The sequence below is a fragment of the Polypterus senegalus genome, chromosome 10 (genome assembly GCF_016835505.1).
Source record: "Polypterus senegalus isolate Bchr_013 chromosome 10, ASM1683550v1, whole genome shotgun sequence".
Taxonomy (NCBI): Eukaryota; Metazoa; Chordata; class Cladistia; order Polypteriformes; family Polypteridae; genus Polypterus; species Polypterus senegalus.
Window position 1 is genome coordinate 4,007,260 of NC_053163.1, and position 22,233 is coordinate 4,029,492.

General features: G+C 42.3%; 1 long non-coding RNA gene across 1 annotated transcript; it reads left to right on the forward strand.

Moving 5' to 3' along the window:
- Window positions 1–457: 457 nt before the first annotated feature.
- Window positions 458–12,326, forward strand: LOC120536552. Its single transcript, XR_005635145.1, has 4 exons — window positions 458–672; window positions 1,172–1,381; window positions 8,686–8,826; window positions 11,986–12,326. It is a non-coding gene; the product is annotated as an uncharacterized LOC120536552 (long non-coding RNA).
- The last annotated feature ends 9,907 nt before the right edge of the window (window positions 12,327–22,233 follow it).

Sequence of the window (22,233 nt, forward strand, 5' to 3'; positions counted from 1 at the left end):
TAAATCTGAAACTACATTTCTGAGTGTATGAATTATTTTGTGTTCAGCTTGAAGAGCTTTATCGACATCACCAAAACTTTTTCTGGAGGCAAAACTTTGGGAAAAAAAAACCTGAGGCCAAGCGTACGCTTAATATGCGCATCTTTGGTGTATAAGCAGTTGTACCAGCAACAAATAAAAAGCCTAAATGCGTACACGTGAAGTATATTTAACGTTATAGTCAGAACGTGATCAGAGCTAAAAATGAACTTGGCGCTTAGCTGTGAGGCAACGACACGAACCACTGCGGCCAGCCGTGTTCTTAACCCACGTATCCAGCGCAGGCTCGCGGGGATGCTGCACGTTAACCCAGCAAGGATCGGGCGCAAGGCAGGAATAAGAACCCCCGGCCAGGGCGCCAGTGCCATCTCTTCGCAGATGCGTTGTGTTGCATTTTACGGAGCCCGGTAGGTGTCAGGAAGAGACGATAAAAATAATTGGTCCGGAAGGATTTCTTTTCCTGATACATACGGGGCTCTGTGGTGCGTAGTGTGTGCATTTATAAATATTAATATGAAACGAGCAGCCATTGGCTGAGCCATCCAGTTCTTCTTTAAGGACCTTTGCTGTCTGAGGGCACTGGTGGCGCAGCAGTCCTATTGATCTGACATCTGTAGGCTTCTCTCCATAAAGGTAACTTATGCTTAGCGGTTTAACTTCATTTGCCTGCAGAAACCACGTACGGCGTTTCAGTCTGCAGCAGTTTGTGACTCACGACGAGATTTTTTTTTTAACCAGACTGCTAAACAATAATGACATGGAAGTGCAGTCACCTGTCGTTGTTGTGAAATGTCGTCTTGAGGGCGCGGGCTCTTTGCATTGCTTCTTTCTCAAAAGATAAATTAAAAATCGCGTGCGAAGACAGCAAATTGACCACTCGGGATCCCAATTAAAGGGGACTTATTTGAGCAGATTGTGTTGTCGACATGGAAAGTGAAAGTCAGAGGCTGTGCCGTTGTTTTTATTATTTGTCCTCGACGCCATGTTTACAAATTCGAAATATTTTTTGCTCGTGAGTTGCATCGCAGCACAGCGGAACAGACCATTGTTGTCGCCGGATTACGGATCTAACTATTGATTCTTTATATGTGTATTTATTTTTTAACGTTTGTGTCAACTCGCCTTGTTTTAGGTTAAACGCACAAAGTGGTCCGTTGCAGTCAGCTGTAACCCCTCAGTTTATCGGAACATCACCAGCTGTTTTCAAGCTGGCGAAAGTACTTCTGCAACTCTTTAACATCGAAGTCCCGGGACCCTCTTCATCCGTGCGAAACCATCCAGGCGGCACCAGGCGACAAGCAGGCAGGAACCCACCTTGGAAGGGACGCCAGTAGAACTGAAGGTAACGACGCGCAGGCCCGCCGATCTGCACTTAAATACGCGTGCCGATTAATGGATTAAAGAAAAAGGTAAAAAGCTGGGGTGTAAAGATATATTCATATATTCATGAAAATGATCAAGGTATGCATAAAGGTCACCGAGGCATTTCATCTCTGGCTAAGTTAATACATAACTCAAATAAATTAAATAAATAAATGCGACATAGTGCTGCTGCCTTGCAACAAGAAGTCCCTCTGTGGAGTTTGCATGTTCTTCCCTTGTCCTCATTGGTGCTTTGAGTTCCTCTGCCAGTCCAAAAACTCGCAGGTAAGCCGGACTGGTGATGTTGAATTGGCCCTGATGTGTGTGTGTGTGTGTGTGTGTGTGTTCACCCTGTGGCACACTGTCCCTGGGTTGGCTCAAGCTTCCCTGTGACCCTGCTCAGGATGCAAAGGTGATGGGCACATAAATAAATACATAAATACATACATACATACATGGAGCACACTGCACTCTTAAAAATGAAGGTGCCAGAGTGTTTTTGTACAGTGATGCCATAGAAGAACCAGTTATGGTTCCCAATCGAGCCATTCACATTCCAGACAGAACCTCAATTTATTTAGCTCCTTAACATTACGTTAACAAACATTGATAGCTGATACAAATATCAATGACTTTATGACTTTAAAAGAACTCGCACTGCGTACAGTAACACAAGCTACGTTCCTAAGTTCAGGTTTTCTTGACCTGCTAGTCAGAATCCTGCTAGGTGGACTGCAATCTTAAAATTGAAGGTCCCAGAGGACTTTAGAGCGACGCTGTAGGTGAACCTATTTTTGTTTCCCAAAAGACCCAACCACATGAAGGTTCAAGGATAGAATGGCGCTTTGTCAAACAGTGGAACCACACAACCCAGTAAAGAACCAGGATTTACTGTCAAGGCTTCTATTTTGTCCACATATAAGGAACATTTTTAATGCCTAAAGAACCAATTTAACGCGAATGGATCCCCTTCACAGAGTGAAATGGTGCCTTGTGAAGCAATGGGTGTACAAGGAGCCTCACAATCTAGTGACATTTTTTAAGAGTGTAAATGCACTGCCATTTTGAGTCTAAGCAGACATTAATAAAGCATTTGTATGTAAAAATGAACTTGCAAGGATTCTGTAGATGTTATATAGCATATTCATTTCAAAAAAACAGCTGCTCTGAGAAATGTAACAAAAGATTTCCAGCATCTCTAACACGGTGGCATCTATAAGATAAACAGGATGGCACTGTTGGAGAAATGAATTATAATAAATATAAAATAAATATATATAGGGCAGCACAGTAAGGAGACCCTTAAGGGTTCGCATCCCGGGTCCTCCCTGCGTGGAGTTTGCGTGTTCTCTCCGTGTTCTCTCCGTGTCTGCGTGGGTTTCCTCCCACAGTCCAAAGACCTGCAGGTTAGGTGGACTGGCGATCCTAAATTGTCCCTAGTGTGTGCTTGGTGTGTGTGGCTGGCGTCCTGCCTGGGGTTTGTTTCCTGCCTTGTGCCCTGTGCTGGCTGGGATTGGCTCCAGCAGACCCCTGTGACCCTGTATTAGGATACAGCAGGTTGGAAAATGACTGACTGACTGACTATATATATCTATAATATACATGATGATTACATCTTACCTGAAGAAGGGGCCCGAGTTGCCTTGAAAGCCTGCATATTGTAATCTTTTTAGTTAGCCAATAAAAGGGGTCATTTTGCTTGACTTTCCATTACATATATATAATACAAATGCAAAATTTAAATATTTAACTATTAGATTCCTTGGCCTCAGAAACCACACATACCAGGTTCAAATACATGTCATGTGGCCAAGAGTTGGAAAAACATAAATATATAATTAAGATGATGACAAACCGAATGATTAGAGTCTAACAGTTAAATCGTTCAAAATAACTGGCACAGAATTTTCTATCCATTGCAAAAATGACTTGATGTCGAGTATTGAGTTTCTTAAACATTACAGAGTTTTACACACACGAGTAGTAATTTGTATTCCACCTGATGTTCTAACACGATTCACGTTATCTGGGCACAACAGTTTATGTTCATGTTTATGACGTTTTTCACTCTACGTGTACACAGTGGATTTAGAAAGTCTTCAGACCCCTTCACTTATTTTATATTTTGCTATGCTGCAGCTGTATGCTGAAAACATTTAAATTAAATTAATTTTTTTCCCTTCATCAAGCAACACACATGCAGTACCCCAGGATGACAAAGTGGCCTCGGGATTTAAGAGATTTAAATAAACAAACGGAGCTCACGTCTGTCGTGTGCTCCAGACACCTGCAAGCGTACCCTGCTGCATCCACTCTACTAACCCCAGATAAAATGTGGAGGAACCAACTCGACCACGGCTCTGAGCAACACTATCTGCGATATAGAAAGCCATTTGTCCCTAATAACTTGCAAGCTCTGCTCCTAGGCAATGGCAATATCATGTGGCATGGATGTGTAGGCATTAAATATAAAATGAACAAATATTATACTACTGATGTGTCACCTCCACTGCCTGACAACAGTGACAATAGCAGCGACACGGAGTCAAATGCTACCACCAGTTCTAGAGGTAACACCGGCCTAAGTCGTGCAGTTTCACCCACTTCCTCTTTACGAACTGACATCTAAACTTGTGTATCTTGTATTTCTTGTTACTCTTGTACGTGTGTCACGAGCTTATAATGCTTTGTTACCATTAATAACCATCTTAATGTATTCATACCACTGGCTTTTAGGCTTAACCTGGACGGTTGTCAATGTCAAAGTAAGATTTGTGGTTAGTTATCCCCCACCGCTGCTCGTCCGTCTTCCTCATATATGAAGTAAACAAGCCTGCTCTATAAAGGAGCAAGTTCTGCTTAGCTTCTGAGAACTTCTCCAGCACCAGAACAGATTGTATGGGCTTCATGCTCTAGATCTACTAGACCTGGAAAGGATAACTCTTAATATGATTGCTCACCTTAGATGTTGCTATAATGTTTTTGATTATTGAATTGCTTAATTATTTCTTCTGATAGATAGATAGATAGATAGATACTTTATTAATCACAAGGGGAAATTCACATAATCCAGCAGCAGCATACTGATACAAAGAAACAATATTAAATAAATAGTAATAAAAATGAAAAAAATAAAAAAACAGACAATAACTTTGAGTAATGTTAGCATTTACTCCCCCGGGTGGAATTGAAGAGTCACATAGTGTGGGGTCTCCTCAGTCTGTCACTGAAGCTGCTCCTCTGTCTGGAGATGACACTGTTCAGTGAATTCTTCATGATTGGCAGGAGTTTGCTTAGTGCCCGTCGCTCTGCCACAGATGTCAAACTGTCCAACTTTAATCCTACAATAGAGCCTGCCTTCCTCACCAGTTTGTCCAGGCGTGAGGTGTCTCTCTTCTTTATGCTGCCTCCCCAGCACACCACCGTGTAGAAGAGGGCACTCGTCTCAACCGTCTGGTAGAACATCTGCAGCATTTTATTGCAGATGTTGAAGGATGCCAACCTTCTCAGAAAGTATAGTCGGCTCTGTCCTCTCTTGCACAGATCATCAGTGTTGGCAGTCCAGTCCAATTTATCATCCAGCTGCACTCCCAGGTATTTATAGGTCTGCACCCTCTGCACAGTCACCTCTGATGATCACGGGGTCCATGAGGGGCCTGGGCCTCCTAAAATCCATCACCAGCTCCTTGGTTTTGCTGGTGTTCAGGTGTAAGTGGTTTGAGTCGCACCATTTAACAAAGTCCTTGATTAGCTTCCTGTACTCCTCCTCCTGCCCACTCCTGATGCAGCCCACCATAGCTGTGTCATCAGCAAACTTTTGTAATATATTGTATAATATTATCGCATATAATTATAAAGATTCTTTTATGAATTTAAAACATATCTAGTGTCTTACTCACTTCTCACATTTACTGATCTAAGAATAGACAAAGACAAAATGGTACTTATAATAGGTCTATAGAAGGATATTGTAATCTTCAACCCTTTGATTAATAAAGGACAGTAACTTCAAATCACGACACATCGACACACGTATTCATTCTGCTTTGGCTCAGGTGCCCCGATTTTATGATGTCTGGTGTCTGTCGGCGGTCATAACAGTTGATTGGACTGATTAGTAAAGACACACAGCTGTCTGATGAAGGTCCCCCCAGGCGAGTGAAAACCAAACTAGGAGGTCGAAGGAATTGCCGGCTGGGCTGATGCTGCATTCTGTTTACCTCAGAAGTTGGATGTCATGGTGAAAATGAACTTCTTTTTTCATCATCACTGAGAACAGAGCAAAAAATATGACAGTAGTGTCATCATTTGAATCTTTACCGTTCTTTTTTTTTTGGAGTAAGGGACCCCCCAAATTCATTGTCGTTCGATTGTTTCTTCATTAAACCGTCAGTTGCCGTATGCTCCATTTTTGCTTACTATGCTGGCTTTCCTTTATGTTTTCCTTATTTTACCACAAGTACCAGCCAAGACATGAGAGTCTCACATTTGTTAATATTTAAGACTTTGAATAAAGCAGAAAAAAAAATGTTAAATATCTCCCCGCTCTGTGATTTTCTTAACTGCTTCCTCTTGCAGTTTGTTGCATCAGACTCTTGTTTCCTGAACTCTCCCTCCCTCTGAAGTCTGTGACATCACGCTGTTCTTTTGTCGAGCAACCCCCCTCCCCATCCGTTCACTGTTGTTAGATAGATAGATAGATAGATAGATACTTTATTAATCCCAAGGGGAAATTCACATAATTAGTCCCTCTCATTGTCCCTTTTCCAGTCTCACTGCTGTCCTTTCACTGGATTACAAGTCAAATTGTTAACAAGAAAAACAAAGCGAGGTACGTATGGACGTTAGGGAGACAAAAGTAAGGTCCCCAGGCGAATGAGAGAAAATGACAAAAGTCTCAAGTCATTGTTGTTCTCCTTCAAGAAGTTTCATTTTCGCTTCTTAATTTGTGCTTCATAGTCTTCCAAAATAGAAAGTTATGAAACACGCCCAGCACTGACAACTGAAAGCAACCAAAACCAAAGGGAGAAGACAAATCAAAGCAGTAAGATACGCAGATTTCCAAACCAGAATTTATTTAGGATCATTTGCAAAGCTTTTCCTTAACTTTCCACAAAGTTGGACAGTGCTTCCTTCAAAATGGAGATTTTTTATATTGTCACAGGCATGACGACATTGCTTTCAACTTCAGAGGAAATGCCCCTAGAAACCTCACGCCATACGTAGCACCGGTGTCACCAAATGGCTTTACAGCAAAATGTTAGATAGCAAAATTTTTAAGGCAGGCACCCTGGCAAGTATCAAATCTCCAATAAACTCAGTCAGTCAGTCATTTTCTAACCTGCTTTCTTCCAAACAGAATCGTGGGGGTCTGCTGGAGCCAATCCCAGCTAGCATAGGGCTCAAGGCAGGAAACAAACAGGGCACCAGCCCATCGCAGGATCCCATAAAGTCTCCACAATAAATAATATACCTTAGAGAATGATATTTCTCTAAGAAAAATGTGTTCTTCACAAGAAAAATGTAAGGTTTCGGAAAATCCAGTAAAGGGCAACCAGAAAATGTAAGATGTAACCTTTCTTACATTTGACCTCGATATGATAGATGCCACACACTTCCAGTTAACCTTACCTAGCAATAGGATAGCAACAGTCAACACATTTTCACAAAATGGAGATGTCCATAAGAACAACAAAATAACGCTGAGGGAGAGCACTAATTATTTTCATCATCAATAAAAATGTATCAAGCACAAAGATTACTCATCCTCCAAAACCCCTAAAACAAGATCAGAATCATTTTTAGGGGTCAAGGAAATGTTATAATGTACACCTTCTAGCTATGATCATCTGCTTGCTACCCAGGAAGCACGTTTGTGTTAGCACCCATTCGCCCAACTCTCAAGCTCTCTCCATTGAACCAGTAGCTGTTACTTTTCCTCCCACCCTAGTCTATTGGACACATTATACATAAATCTAAAAACATGTCTTTGTGAGCTCAACATTTCAAACTAACAATGAATGAAATCCAAAGGAGGAGAAGAACATTTTTTTTGTAGCACTTTTCCAAAATGAACGGATATCTAATGCACTGTATTTGTTTATTAAAATTCCTTGCTTTTCAATCTTCTAGAGTTAAAGATGCTAAGATTTGCATTGGGTGTGATGAGGATGGACAGGATTAGAAATGAGGACATTAGAGTGTCAGCTCAGGGTGGGAGACAAAGTCAGAGAGGTGAGATTGCATTGGTTTGGACATGTGCAGATGAGAGATGCTGGGAATACTGGGAGAAGGATGCTAAGGATAGAGCTGTGAGATAAGAGGAGAAGAAGAAGGCCTAAGAGAAGGTTTATGGATGTGGTGAGAGAGGACATGCAGGTGACAGGTGTGACAGAACAAGATGAGGAGGACAGAAAGATACGGAGAAAGATGATCCACTGTGGCAACCCCTAATGGGAGCAGCCGAAAGAAGACGAAGAGGAAGAAGCTTTTCAATCTTCTGGATGTTTCCATTCCAGCTCAAGTCTACCTGGTAATAGATGGGTTACACTCAAATGCAAATGCAGACTCATTCATTGCAGTCCAATTTAGATTAGAAAAATATGTAACCTGTTCAAATTTAAAATGTGAAACAAAAGCAGAGCACCAGTAGAAAATGCGAGGTTGTTTATATAAAGTTAAATTTAAAAAAAACAAAAAACGGTGCCTTCATTTGAACACGCGTGTGTGTAGTACTAGGGTGTTGTACCGTGATCGCCATTATGGATGTAGTGAGAGGTCAAGCAAAATGACACCTTTTATTGGCTAATGAAAAAGATTGCAATATGTACACTTCTGAGGCAGGCAAGATGAAGAAGGGACCTGAGATGCCTCGAAAGTTTGCGTATTGTAGTCTTTCTGGTTAGCCTATAAAAGGGGTCATTTTGCGTGACTTCTCACTACAACACACTTGTGAGAACGTCTGAGGCAGCAATAACAACCACTGCAGCCTGGTGCCTCCTTCAATTCTTGTAATCGACAGTGAGAGATCACTCGAGGAGAGGATACCAAAACATCCAACCATCCATTATCCAATCCGCTATATCCTAACTACAGGGTCATGGGGTCTGCTAGAGCCAATCCCAGCCAACACAGGGCGCAAGGCAGGAAACAAACCCTGGGCAGGGCGCCAGCCCACCCCAGGGATACCAAAACGGAGTGGTCAGTTCAATTCAGAAGATGTTTTAATGAAAACAGACCTGTGGTCCATCCTGTAACTGACCATACTCTCATTTATGCTTTCAGGCCTAGCACCAGCACAGTTGCATAGATCTTACCTGCCATGACAAAATTCCCGCCATACGGATGGAGAAGAAATAGCCTGGAACGGGACCTGAACTTCAGAGAAAGCCACCAGTTCCGACCATCTACATTGAACTCATCACGGTGAGATTTATTCAGGTTGACTGCTCTTCACATTTTGCTGTTGTTATCGTCCTTGACCTTCATGTGCTAAAAGGAACCTCCGCTGATCACCCAGGCTGCCTCCCCAATGCAAGTCAGTTCTGATTTTGAATTTGATCCGACCTTTTCAGATGAGAGGGGAATGAAAAAGAAAAAAAAACAAAACAAAAGGAGATGCAATTTTTCAAACTGGCTTAAGACCACCTGTGTATGTGGTAATAAATCTGATTAGGGTGCATTCGACTTGGATGTGACCACAGTTTAATGATTTAATGTGAAAACTGGCAGTCCCACACTGGACATCCCAAATGTCATCTCCTTGAGGAGGCCTGTTGTAGCAGACATCACGACATGGCACAGGGGGTCTTCTTAAAGAACCATTGTTGCCTTCCTAAACCCAAAGAGGGTGGAAACTGTGAGAAGTTCACCAACCAAAACAGGCATTCCACAGAAATGATGGGCTTCAATCACATATTTTTATAAGAGAGTGTTTCAAAAAGAGGTTGTCATAAGAATATAAGAAAATTTGACAAACGAGAAGAGACCATTTAGCCCAACAAGCGTGTTTATTTAGCTTATAACTAAGCTGTCCCCGTATCTCATTCAGTTCCTTCTTAAAGGCCATCAAGGTGTCTGCTTGACTCAGTAGTTTGTTCCAGATTCCCACATCTCTTTGTGTAAAGAAGTCCATCCAGGCTTCAATTCTAAATGCACTTCCCTTTCACTTCCACCTGCACCCTCATGCACACCATTCATTATTTCATCAAAGTAATTATTCAAAACTTCACCCATGACATTCTGAAATTGTCAGACCTCAGTTTGGCATCAAAACCCTCACCATCTCACTGTTCCCAACCTTGGCTCTTCTGTTGTGCCCACATATGCACAGATAATTACACTTAAAACAGCAGTTGAGGTTTTTAATTTTCTATTTGTCCTCCTTACCATCTTGTGCTGACACATTTGCAGATGTCCAGCACTGAAGACAATGGGAGGTTGTGCAACAACCAGCGAGCCGTTGGGGTTCATGGAGGTCCATCAGGTTACTTCTGTGTGACAAATTTGTTTTTATTTTTTTACTAAGTAAATGTGGGGCACATTCAGGACAGAAAGTTTTATATCCTGGTGTCAGACTTGCAGAATTCAATTCAGTTCCATTTATTTATGCATGGCATCCTGCACTGAAGCCCCTTTCACCCTACCAGGCTTTGTCACTGATAGCAGTCTTAGCTTTCATTACACACATACACCAGGTGAGTTCAGCTTCTTGGGGCATTTATTAAGTCAGTCAGTCAGTCATTTTCCAACCCGCTCTATCCTAACACAGGGTCACGGGGGGGGGTCTGCTGGAGCCAATCCCAGACCACCACAGGGCACACACACACACCAAGCACACACCAGGGACATTTAGGATCGCCAATGCCCCTAACCTGCATGTCCTTGGACTGTGGGAGGAAACCCATGCAGACACGGGGAGAACATGCAAACTCCATGCAGGGAGGACCCGGGAAGCAAACCCTGGTCTCCTTACTGCGAGGCAGCAGCGCTACCCACTGCACCATCGTGCCACCCCGTGATTTATTAATTTGGCACAAAATTGTGATAAAGTTGCAGATTCACTACTTGCACAAATGGGAGATGTTCCGATTCAAACCCAATGGTTTATGGGCTTCCGACTTTTTTTTTTTTTGACATGCTAAAAAGATTTGAGTACCAGTGGGGGGAGGTGAGCAGATGTGAAAGGCGATGCCAGCTAATCCTGTGTTTCAGTTCCCATTGCCCAGTTAGGAATTACTCCATCGGTGTGCGTCTGCAGGCATGGCTGCAAAACATTTGTGGATTCATGAGACTGAGGATGAATAGATGGAGTTGTGGCAAGAGAACCATCTACTGTAGAACATTTCTTTCCAAGGAAGACCCAATCATGACCAAGAAATACTGAGGAACATTGGCCAGCAGCTCTAAATTTCATTCAGCATTGTAAGGTTGTGCTTTTATCAGATTAGCATATGTAAAGCATTGTATGCAATGCAATTTTGGCTCATTAGTTGTTATCTCACACACACACACACACACAGTGACCTGCCCCCCAATGACTCGCTTGATAGTGTGACGTCACACTACATGACAGGTGATAAAGGTCACTCACAGCAACCTGCTAGAGTCAGCAGCAAACGCACAGAACTTCTAGTCGGAGGTTATGTCAAAGCTGACAAGTGCATTGCATCCTTAAAGACAGATTACCCAACTAGGAGCTGAAGGACATGATGGATTCCTTCACAGGCTGCCAACACGGTTTCAGACTTGTAAAATGTCAGGCGTTCACCACATTTTGGCTGCCAATTAGTTGGCTGTATGAAGGCTGTCCAGGTCTGGTGAGTTCAGTTGAAATCTCGGCCCTTTGATTTTCGTTTTTTCAATTCTGTCAAACACGACATACCAGAAGATGAGCCTCTTTTGGGTTTTTATGGTCCAACGCACTGACATGCCACCTTTTCTGGCAGCATTGTACTTCTGGCACACACACAAAAGCCTCTCCTGCAACTTAAAGACAAAATCAAACCCGTGCAGTTCTGTCGGTGTGAGTCACAGACCGGTCTGACTGGGGATTTCAAAACCACATGACTGGTGGTTATGGCAGCACACTGTGGCTGCCCCGGGCTAGCTAAATAAATGTAAATGAAGTTAGCGATTGAAAACTGCTGACAAAGTTGTGTTCCGTGACATTGACTTAATGAGCTGAACTGCCAAATCTTCTTCTTCTTTCGGCTACTCCTGTTAGGGGTCACCACACCAGATGCCCTTCCTGACGTAACCCTCCCCATTTATCCAGGCTTGGGACCGGCACGAAGAAACACACTGGTTTGTGCATCCCCAAATATTAAAATAAAAATGGATATGAGCCCACAATTAGAGATGAAGCTTTTCTTAGCTGCAGTGTGACCACAGCGCTACTCACACGTCAAGTGGGCTTCTCGCAGTACTCCTCTTAATCACTCTTTCTTTGGTTCTTTGGCGTGTTTCATATACTGGAATATTTTTATAGAGAGAACTGGACTGCTGAGTTTGGGCGACTGGATTCTTAAACTTCACCCAATCAGTTCTTTAACTCCACTCCCTTTCTCTTTTTATCATTAACAGAATAAAGATGGATCCATTTGGTCTCCTGAATATGCTAAGAAGACGTTGGAGTGACCGGACATGGAGGTTGGGGTCCAACACCCAGCAAAGCTGACCCAAAAAGCAAGAGCTGGGGAGAGGATGCCAATCTGTTGGCAGTCGCCTCACTTAAATGTAGAAGAGTTCTTTTTTTTTTTTTTTAAATAGCAACTCTAAGCTAGCTTGAGTAGGGGATGATGGGTAAACGGTCAGTTGTGTAGGTTGAAGTCAACTGAACCCGCTGCCTGTGCGGTTCTGCATTATCTGAAAGTCATTTGATGAGCTCCTGGGAAAAATATGAAGTGTGAGCCTCCCGATAATAGCAAAGATAAGCTAAAAAACGGGATGTAAACGAATGCATTGCTGCAATTTAAAATCGGCAGGCCTCGCCTTCTGAGTTTTCCTAATTCTGCCATTTTTACCAGTTCAGAAGCGAGTCATTGGAAATGAACCTCAGGTTCTCAAATGGGTGTTAATTTAAAAAGAAGATCCTAATTTTCTAACCATACAGACCTGCTACCTGTGCCATATCCCGTCAGAACTCGCTGTTGCGTTTTAGTGACCGTCGAAGGGCTCTAGCAGCGCATCTCTCACTGTGAACGACCTCACGTTTAAAAGCGCTTTAGTCGGGAAATGCCTCCGATTTCAGCAAAATTCGATTTAAACTTATCATGAAGCAGGACCTGCTTAAGAAAAGCCATACGAAATCTCCAATTCTGAATTTATTCACAAAAACGCCCACACAATCAGGGAGGCAAATAAATCCGCTCAGGTAGTAATCCCACATGGGCACCAAATGTCCCGTCATATGGGTGGCATATATTGGACCCATCAAACTGTGCACCCAAGGATCGTATGGGACGACGGTTCTCAACCTGGGGGACGTGAAGATGTGAAAAAAAGAAAATCAGAATCGAAAATATGAAAAATACATCTGTTGAAACCAAAAACAAATTAACTTAAACTACATTCTGATACAGAAAAATAAATATAGAGTTAGATAAATGTCGATAAAAGTTAAGTAGGTATAATAAAACTTGTAGCGGTGTATCGGCAGCAAAAAATATAGGAATACATTTTATTAGGGTTTCAAAAAAACGTTAGGGTGGCGCGATTAAAACGGTTATGAAAACTCGGGTTGCAAATACGTAAAGGTTGGGAAACACTGGTATGGGGGTCATTTGTGTTAGTATCCTGGTAAAGGGGCACTGGGAACAAGCGACAACTTGGACAGTTTGGGGGTCCCTGAGGACTAGGTTGGGAACCCCTATTGTAGATTAAATGTACCTAAGCTTGAAGCAGTCCTTTAAAACAATGAGAGATATTTTATTAACGTACCTTTGCTTACTTGACTGATGCCTCTTTACAAGACGGTTTATAACTTTTGAGATGTCTTGGACCATTTGGGGCACATTTCTTGCCCATATATGAGTGTTACCCTTGAATGACATCATTTTAATTTAATTAGAAAATAGAATTTTTAACTCTTATGAAATAATGGTAAACCATGAAAGAAGATGAATTTTGAATGCCGGTCAAAAGAGAACATTGACATGATTTCTGGGTCAGCAAAAACCCGACATTATAAAGCAGGAGTGTCAAAAGGAGTGTGGCTTTGTGTATCGCCATTGCCACAGACTGGAGTTGTGACACTTCACTCCAGCTAAGATGACACCTGAGAGCGAAAGTCTCAAATGATCACCAACAGGCTTGACACGTTAACTAAAGAACCAAATATCGGGTTATCCAGATTAATAATTCTTGCTATATATAAAAAATAATGATTCTTCAAATTAAAGTTCATTGGCATAGCACCAGCATTCCCATTAAGCCCTGTCTATCTAAATCTGAGTCCCATTAGCACTAGACACTTGGCAGGAAACATTTTACATTTACTTGTTTGGCTGGCACTTTTACCCAAAGCAACTTATAACATTTGAGAAACTCCATTTCTGTTTTGTCAGTTGTAGCCCAGGCAGCTGACGTGGCCTGCAGTGGGTCACTCACTGGTGTCAGCAGTGGGATTTGAATCCACAACTTCAGGGGTTGAGGTAGAAAGGCCCAACAACCTCATGGCCTGCTAAACAGCCCTGGGCAGGACACCAGCTTATGGCAGGGGTAGCATCGGTTGTATGGAATCAGATGGTTGAGAAGTCTTAGATTTTATATTGCAGCAACATGCAACAAAAATAAATATTGAGAATAATCATCCTTAGGAAAATGGAGGTTTAAAGCATTAAGTGGATGGGGACCAGTTGAACCCCACAAATTCATATGCTACGTTAGCATGAACCATTTTGCAGACCTTGTGCGGAAATCGCACAGGCTGTAGTGCATTTCACTGGATACTTGGTACACCAGCCCAGTATCCACAGCATGAAGAAATGCATTTTTTTTTTGCATTAAACATGCGTTAAAGTGTTATTTGCACTGTGTGTATGACACATTTTGTATACTAAACATTGTCTGACTGGTATGAGTGGTATGGCCAAGCACATTAAGTGTATATCTGCAGTGTTTTTATCTGCCTTGTAGATAAATATTTGCACATATATGTGCAGCCTTCATACTAACAGTTAGCAATACGTATGCAGTAAGACAAATGTCTCATTATACTGAATGCACTCCACGAGATGCTGAGCGTGAAGATCCTTTTACCAGGCATGCATACATGTGTATACTATGTACTGGTTGCAATGGGCGCACCTCGCACCGTAGACAAACGTATTGTTGTTAATGGCCTAAAGTGCACATATCAAACAGAACTGACCTTAAATATTACAGGCTACTTGCTTATATTGTGACACTAAAATGGCCAAACACAGATGGAAAGCAGGGACTCGGAATTTCTTTCCTGAGATTCTCTACTGCCATCTAGTGGTCTTGGGGAGATTTGGCTCGTTTGATGCTAATTTCCCCTTTGGGGCCGCCTAGGGAGGTTGGTGCTCCCCCTGGTGGCAGCTGCTTACGCCACGGAGTCTGGAATTGTTTAGTCAGACACCAGTGTTGGCTTGCTATGTAAGCAGCACCCCAGCCCCGGTTGATCCTTCAGTCAGCCGGGTGAGCTGACACAGTGGACACACTGTGACTGATGGTTCAACGCTAACTGAGAAAGCATACCCTGAGTTGGGGTGGAGCTCAAAGTTGAGATGAGTTCATCCAGATTGTCCTTGTGTGGTACTTCAGTCATTACTTGATGTCTCGTCTCTGTCATTGAATCTGGATTGTCTCTCTCTCTCTCTCTCTGTCTCTTGCATGGAGAAATGCTGTAATGAACTGAACAGTCATTTTTTTCCATAACTGCTCACTACAGGTTCCATTCCCGGAATGTTCTGGCCTTTCCTCACACTAGGATTGTCCCAGTTTAGTTTGTCAATATGTTTTTTTTTTCTTGTTTTTTCTCATGTTTTTGTTTTTTGTTTCCTTTTCTTTAACTCGCTGATTCATTTGTCTATGGACTCTTCAATAAATTCTGAAATTTCATTATCAAGTTGATGAATGTCTTCTTTGCTCTGTGGTTTGTTAACGCACCCCACTTGTGCTCTTCAGTCTGTTAATTTAAGGTTGGGTTCAGAAGACTGCAATGGGCACAGCTGCCTAACACTTTCCACAGATTCCCTCTCTGTAGTTTGGTGGGACTGCTTCTTCTGTCTGCTGCTGCCTCAAAATGTCTTGTACTTCAGTTGAAAGATCCTCTGCTATGAATTCCTGAAGCCCACAGAGCCGACCCACGGTGTGCAGTTTTTCAGTCGACATTAATTGTGATTGCAGCAACGCACAGATGACAAAAATGGTGAGGCCTTCGAAAAGACCCACAAAAAAACAGATCAGGGTCCTAACTGGCTTGTCCCAAAGTACGTCTCAATCCAGTGGAGGCTGACTGTAGGATACTGAGAGGCTTTTAATGGTCAACATTCACAAAAGAGTCTCAAACATCTCAAAATATCTCACCAACTATAGAAAAACCTCGTATGTCACATCTAACAAATTTTAGAGCAAATTGAGACAATGATGTCACCCAAAGTACGTCTCAATCCAGTGGAGGCTGACTGTAGGAAACTGAGAGGCTTTTAATGGTCAACATTCACGAAAGAGTAGATAGATAGATAGATAGAGTGAAAGGCACTATAAGATAGATAGATAGTGTGAATGATAGGGGGCGCTCTCGCTCCCTTGAACCCCTGTCCACGACTCCAGACACCAGGTAAAAGTCCAAATGTTGACTTTATGTTTCTCCCACAGTGCACAAAGCACACTCTTCTCCACAATACTCATATAATTCACAAATACTCAATAATAAACAATAAACCAATCCTCCAGCTCCCAGACGCGTTGCCACGCTTCCACCCCGCTCAGCTCATTGTCTGTGAGTTCCCATAGTTCTTTTATACCTCCTGACCCGGAAGTGTTTCTGCCCAATAGTCCACAAGTCCTTATTCCTTCCGTGTCAGGGTAAATAGTCCCTTTCTTCAACCCGGAAGTCCGTCGCTCTTCCTGTGACGAACCTCCGGGTCACAGGGCACAAAGAAGCCCTCGGTCCTCCCTGCAGCTCCCTCCTGTGGCCCCCACGGCATCCAGCAGGGCTTTGCATAAAAACTCCAATGTCCATGATGCCCTGCTGGTCTTCTGGGGACCTCCACGCTGCAAGGAGGGCTCCACCTGGCAGCTTGGGGGTATTGGCCGGGATAAATGGCCGTCCATCCATCACAATAGATAGATAGATAGATAGATAGAGTGAAAGGCACTATAAGATAGATAGATAGATAGATAGATAGATAGATAGATGAAAGGCGCTATATAATAGATAGATAGATAGATAGATACTTTATTAATCCCAGGGGGAAATATACAAAAAGTAGTAAAAAGTGTCCAGGGAATGAGTCCACATAAAGAAAGTGATAGGAGTGATCAGTGAAATAGAGAAAAATAGAGAAAAAAGGTAAAAAGATAAAGTCATACACAGAGCTGCTGGAATGGCTGCCACTCGCGGCAGCGCCGGATGAATGATTGAGTCTCAAAATATCTCACCAACTATAAAAAAAACCTCGTATGTCACATCTAACAAGTTTTCGAGCAAATTGAGACAATGATGCCACCCCTATAATTAACGATCTCGAGATTTCATTTTTCCTGAGCTTCACATACACAATATTGTTTTTTTTATTTCCACGAATCAACACCGCCTGCCATTTAAATCACATGATTGTAATCCGATGTTTTCATTGGTAGGCGGTCTTTCCTCATTGGTCAGTGGAGTTGCTAGGTCTTTGTCTTGCAGTGTGTAAAATACGGTGTCCATACGAGCTTCGTCCATCGTGCTATGACCGGAATGAAGACTTATTTGGCCATCACCACCAACTTATAACATCAGGAAAAGCAGAGTAACTCCAAAAACTAAAAAAAAAAAAACTCAATATTGAAAAATTGGCAGTTATGAGGTTTTTGTGTATGTGAGAAATGTCTCCCAAGAACGAGAAGTGTGAAACTCCGGCTTGTACATTGTGTGACCAGTAGTGGGTGGGTTGCAGCACCCCAAACTCCAGACACAAGCCCCGATATAAATAAATGGTTAATCACCAAGTACTTTGTACAAAGGTTTCAAAAGTATCATAAACCAAATATCATTGTTCTTTCACTTTTTTCTTCTCTCCTTCCACACTCCAAGTAGACTTCGTCCTCTTCCAGCTGACTTTGACTTGCCCAGGTGCAGTTGAGTGGTCTCTTTTATCTCAATCCCAATAGTACTGTTTAGCACTAGGGTGTAGTATTTCCTAGTCAGTTGGTGTATTATTGTGGAATTTTACCTTAATATGGCTGCTTTGTAGCGGCCCACATATACAGACTTACCTGTACTTGGACAGCGGCTTTAAGCAAAGAGACTTACTAACTTAGCATAAGGAGACCAAATGGTGGTCTTCAGACCTGAGCTACGCCTGTGAGAATCACTGAAAGTACAGTAGATGTCTGCTCACCACACTGCTTGTTAATGAAGACGTCTCTTCTCAGCTGCTGAACCCCGTGGGTCACCCACACCAGGTGTTCTTATCACTTTATCTTGAATATATAAATATAAAGATTCTTGTGTTTCTTATTTTGGTCTGCCTATGTTATAGTTACTATAGTGTTTACATGATTATGAGGTATCTGCTTAATAGCACTCCACCTGTACAGATTTACCTGCACGTGGACAGCTGCCTCAAGCAAAGAGACTTACCAGCTGTGCACAAGCAGACCAGATGGTGGTCCTCAGACCTGAGCTACACCTGCTTTCTACTGAGGACGTCTCCTCTCAGCTGCTAACCGCTGTGGGAATATGGCAGCCACCTACACCACATGCTCTCTTCTCATTTCTTTTCTGTCTCCTGCTCTGCTCTGCCTGTTGTCCTCCTGATCCGCCCAGCATGCAACGCCAAACTTAAAGGCCCAACTTCACCTCAAATTAACAAGGACTTCAAGAATAATCAATCAATGTTTGCCTTTCTGAGGTTGTTTGTCCATTCTGATCCTAATTACCGCAGGGTTAAGTAAACTATTTGTTTAAGATTCTAAAAGAAGACTAGAGAAAAGCCAAGCAAGATTACATCTCGCCTGAAGAAGGGGCCCGAGTTGCCTCGAAAGCTGGCATATTGTAATCTTTTTAGTTAGCCAATAAAAGGTGTCATTTTGCTTGGCTTTTCTCCACATTCATAATGGCTCACACCCTAGTACTACTAAAAGAAGAATATAAAAGATAGGAAGTTCAAGTCAGTAAAGATACAGAATTTAAACTCAATCCATAGCATATAATAGCATATACACAGAGTGCGTGTTGAACATGGGATTAAAGAGCACAGAATTAAAAAGTCCAAGGAGACTCCGTTGAAGTGAAGTCCAAATGCTCAGGTTTTCTAATGTCTGACTGTTCACTCAGGTGCCCTTATTGTTGGCAGCAGGTATTATGGGGCCCTAGGCGAAAGGGGGGTCCATGGGCCCCCTGGAAGCTCTGCGAAATGCGTGAAAATTAGACCAAGGAGACGTTTTCTTGTAACGTTATGAGGTCATCACCCTGCGTCCCTTTTTCGCCCGGAGTAGTTAGCTGCTACAATTTAGCCAGTTTGAACTGTTTCCATTGGGCACCACGTGGCGGTATGTAGCTAAGCCCAGCTTAGTTTTTTTGTATTTAGAGATCTTGACTCAAACCGCTCCATTTTTATAGACAGCCGCCCACACGGACACGCCCCCGCTGGCCCACGTGATTTAAACATGCAAGGGGAGGAGCGGGCCGGGGGCCTGGCCGCCGTCGATCCGGGGCCTTAGGCGGTCGCCTACTTAGCCTATGCCTAAGGCCGGGCCTGTTGGCAGTTTAGCCTACACAGTTCCCATTCTGAGTTATTATTTTCAGTCCATTTTCTTATTTTATAGATTGACTGAAGAAGAGTTCGGTATTGTGAGTTTTGACCATTAAAATTGGTGATTTTTATAATAATTTAATCAGAAATCCCAAAACTAGGCATTGTGAATCCAATCAGCAACCCCTGGAAGGACCCCGTGGAACCCAACAGGGCTGCCCCGTGGGACTACAGGTCCCAGCATGCTCTGCAGGTGTCCACATGGGAATCCTAACCCAGGGAGGTTGCCATGTAGCATATTGGGGGATTCTCATCTCGCCTGATCTTTCCATTGTACTGGCTTCCCGGCCCTGTAAACGTCCTTGTTCAGTCCCAGCCAGGACGCCAGTCCCTACATGTCATCCATTACAAAAGATAAGTCCCACTGGATTCTTTATAGAAGGAGGACTTATGAGCAAAATAGCAAAAATGACAAAATACTCAAAAAAAGGAGGCAAAGGGATTTGCCTGAAAGGTAATCCACGGTAAACAAGTCCAATCCAAAATCCTCAAATAGAAATCCAAGAAACAACAGCACAATTAAATCACAAACCAGGGAACCAGGCAAAGAAAAAGTAATGAGAACTCATTGTCTTGTATGATGGTTCCATTCGATAACCTAACTTGACTGTGTCTGAGCCGGTAAACGTAATTCTGAGCCTACCATTACAGCAGCAGATGCCAGGAAGAAACAGCCTTAGACAAGATACCAGTCCATCTCTGGCCTTATCCACAAGCAGGCTTGCATTCTCATTCCCACAGATATTTGTTTCTAAATATCATAAATTCCACACACACACTCAAATATTTACATTAAATTCTATTTCAGAATGTCTTAAACGATGAATGAGTTCATACTGTATATACTCAGCCACATTGAACAAAGTTAATTGAAGGACACAAACTCTTGTGAGTGATAATTGGGACAGACGATCACTGCTTCCCTCTAGTGGCCACCGGCTTCCATCTCAGTTTGTACTTTCATATGTGCTTGTGATCTGCAATGGAACTGAAGTCCTGCTAATCAGCCTTAAAGTTCAGCTTAAGAAAAGGCACTTCGTTTCATTCACTCTTGGTGATGATATCTTCAGACCTTCTTCTTGTGCTAGGGATTCCTGGGGTAATTTTTTGAGTTCTCCCTTTATTATTTTACTCACATAAACATTAAGAAACCTTTTTTTACTGTGACCTCCATAACATATCCTGTGTTTGCTTATTTTTGTCCTTTTCTGATTTTATGAAACCCCACATTGACTTCTGCCCCTCCATAATGCCCATCCTAATCTTATATCACAGCTTCAGCTGATTCAGAGCTCTGCTTTAAGAGTCCTTACACAGACCAGCAACGGCGAGCACATCATAGCCATCCTGCTGCACCTTCACTGCTTTCTGTGACTTACAGGATTGAATACAAAATTCTATTAATAATCTACAAAGCTGTCAATAACCTCGGACCGGACTAAATCAGTGAAGTCTTCTGTCACTCTGCTCCTCCTTGCCCCTCGATTTTGGCCATCTTGTTATGCTCCTAACTAATACCAGTAGCAAGACAAGTTGTAGCGGGGCTACATAATAGTATATTCTATGTTTGTGCCGAGTGCGTTTTGTTTTCATCGTCCCGTTTACTGTCCGTTATGTGTGCGTCAGTGAATGTTGTCCCTGTAAGTGCAGAGGGGAAGGATGATGGAGAGAGACCGCAGCCCCAAGACGGAAATCACCTGTCGACGCACCAGATACATCCGGGACATTTTACATTTAAAAAAGAGGAGCGAAGGCGAAACAGGAAGCGCGAGAGAGAGAGATAGAGAGAATATTAATTAATTTACCACCCATCTACAAACTCATCACTGCTATTTATTGGTTAATTCCACTGCCTGCTTTTTCAACTACCGATCCTTCATCACGACAGCCGGAGCTGAGGAACCCTGGGGTTTAAATTGCCAGGACGTTTACGGTGAGGTTGTTTTGTTGTCGGGAGGAAGTACAATATCACCACCGCCAGTTTCAATACCGCTGGACTTTATTTTGGGACTCATTTTTCACCACCTTTTCAACTGCCGTGTTTTTCAGATTTGTGTTGTGTGCTTTTGTTTCTTGTTTTAGGGCCAAGGGAAGGTTTAATGTAAATATTTGTACTCTCATATATAGTAATTAGTCACTGGTGTTTTTGGGATAAGTGGTGGTTTGTGCGCACATATATATAAACACGGATATATTGGAAAAATGGTAAGACAGACAAATATTCAATAAGAATATTTGTCTGTCTTTTCATTTTTCCAGTATATCAGTGTTTAATTTTACATATCTGTTCATTGTTTCTGGTTATTTCGTCGTGTTGGGAAAAATAAGACAACTTGTAAGGAGTATCTATGGCTTGTTATTAGAGCAAGAAACCTCAGGTAATCCAAGGAATAAGTCTTGGTAGTGTAGTGGCCGGTCTGGGTAAGGGGTCGGCCGTTACAAAGTAATAATAAATAACTACTGTACATTAATAATAACACTTAGGCTTGTGAGCAGAAAAAAGTTATTATATCTTTGTCTACAAGTGACTGGAAATTGGTCTGGTGATTTTTTTTACATTTTTTTATTAGAGATTGTTATTTAAATACAAAATGGCAGGAAGATGCGTGCATGAAGACTCTTCCAGAAGGGGACCAAATGTCTTTCTGCTCGAGTCAATGGCACTAATTTTGCTGAAATTGAAATACCATTTATTTCACAAAACATTTTTTCTAAGCCTTAAGTTTCGGCACAAATTTAGTTGTATGTAAATCATTTTGCTCATCACTGCCCTTAACCAATGAATGAAGAGGAAAGCAGGTCTTCAATTTAAAGATTTAATCTCATTTAAACTGTATTACCT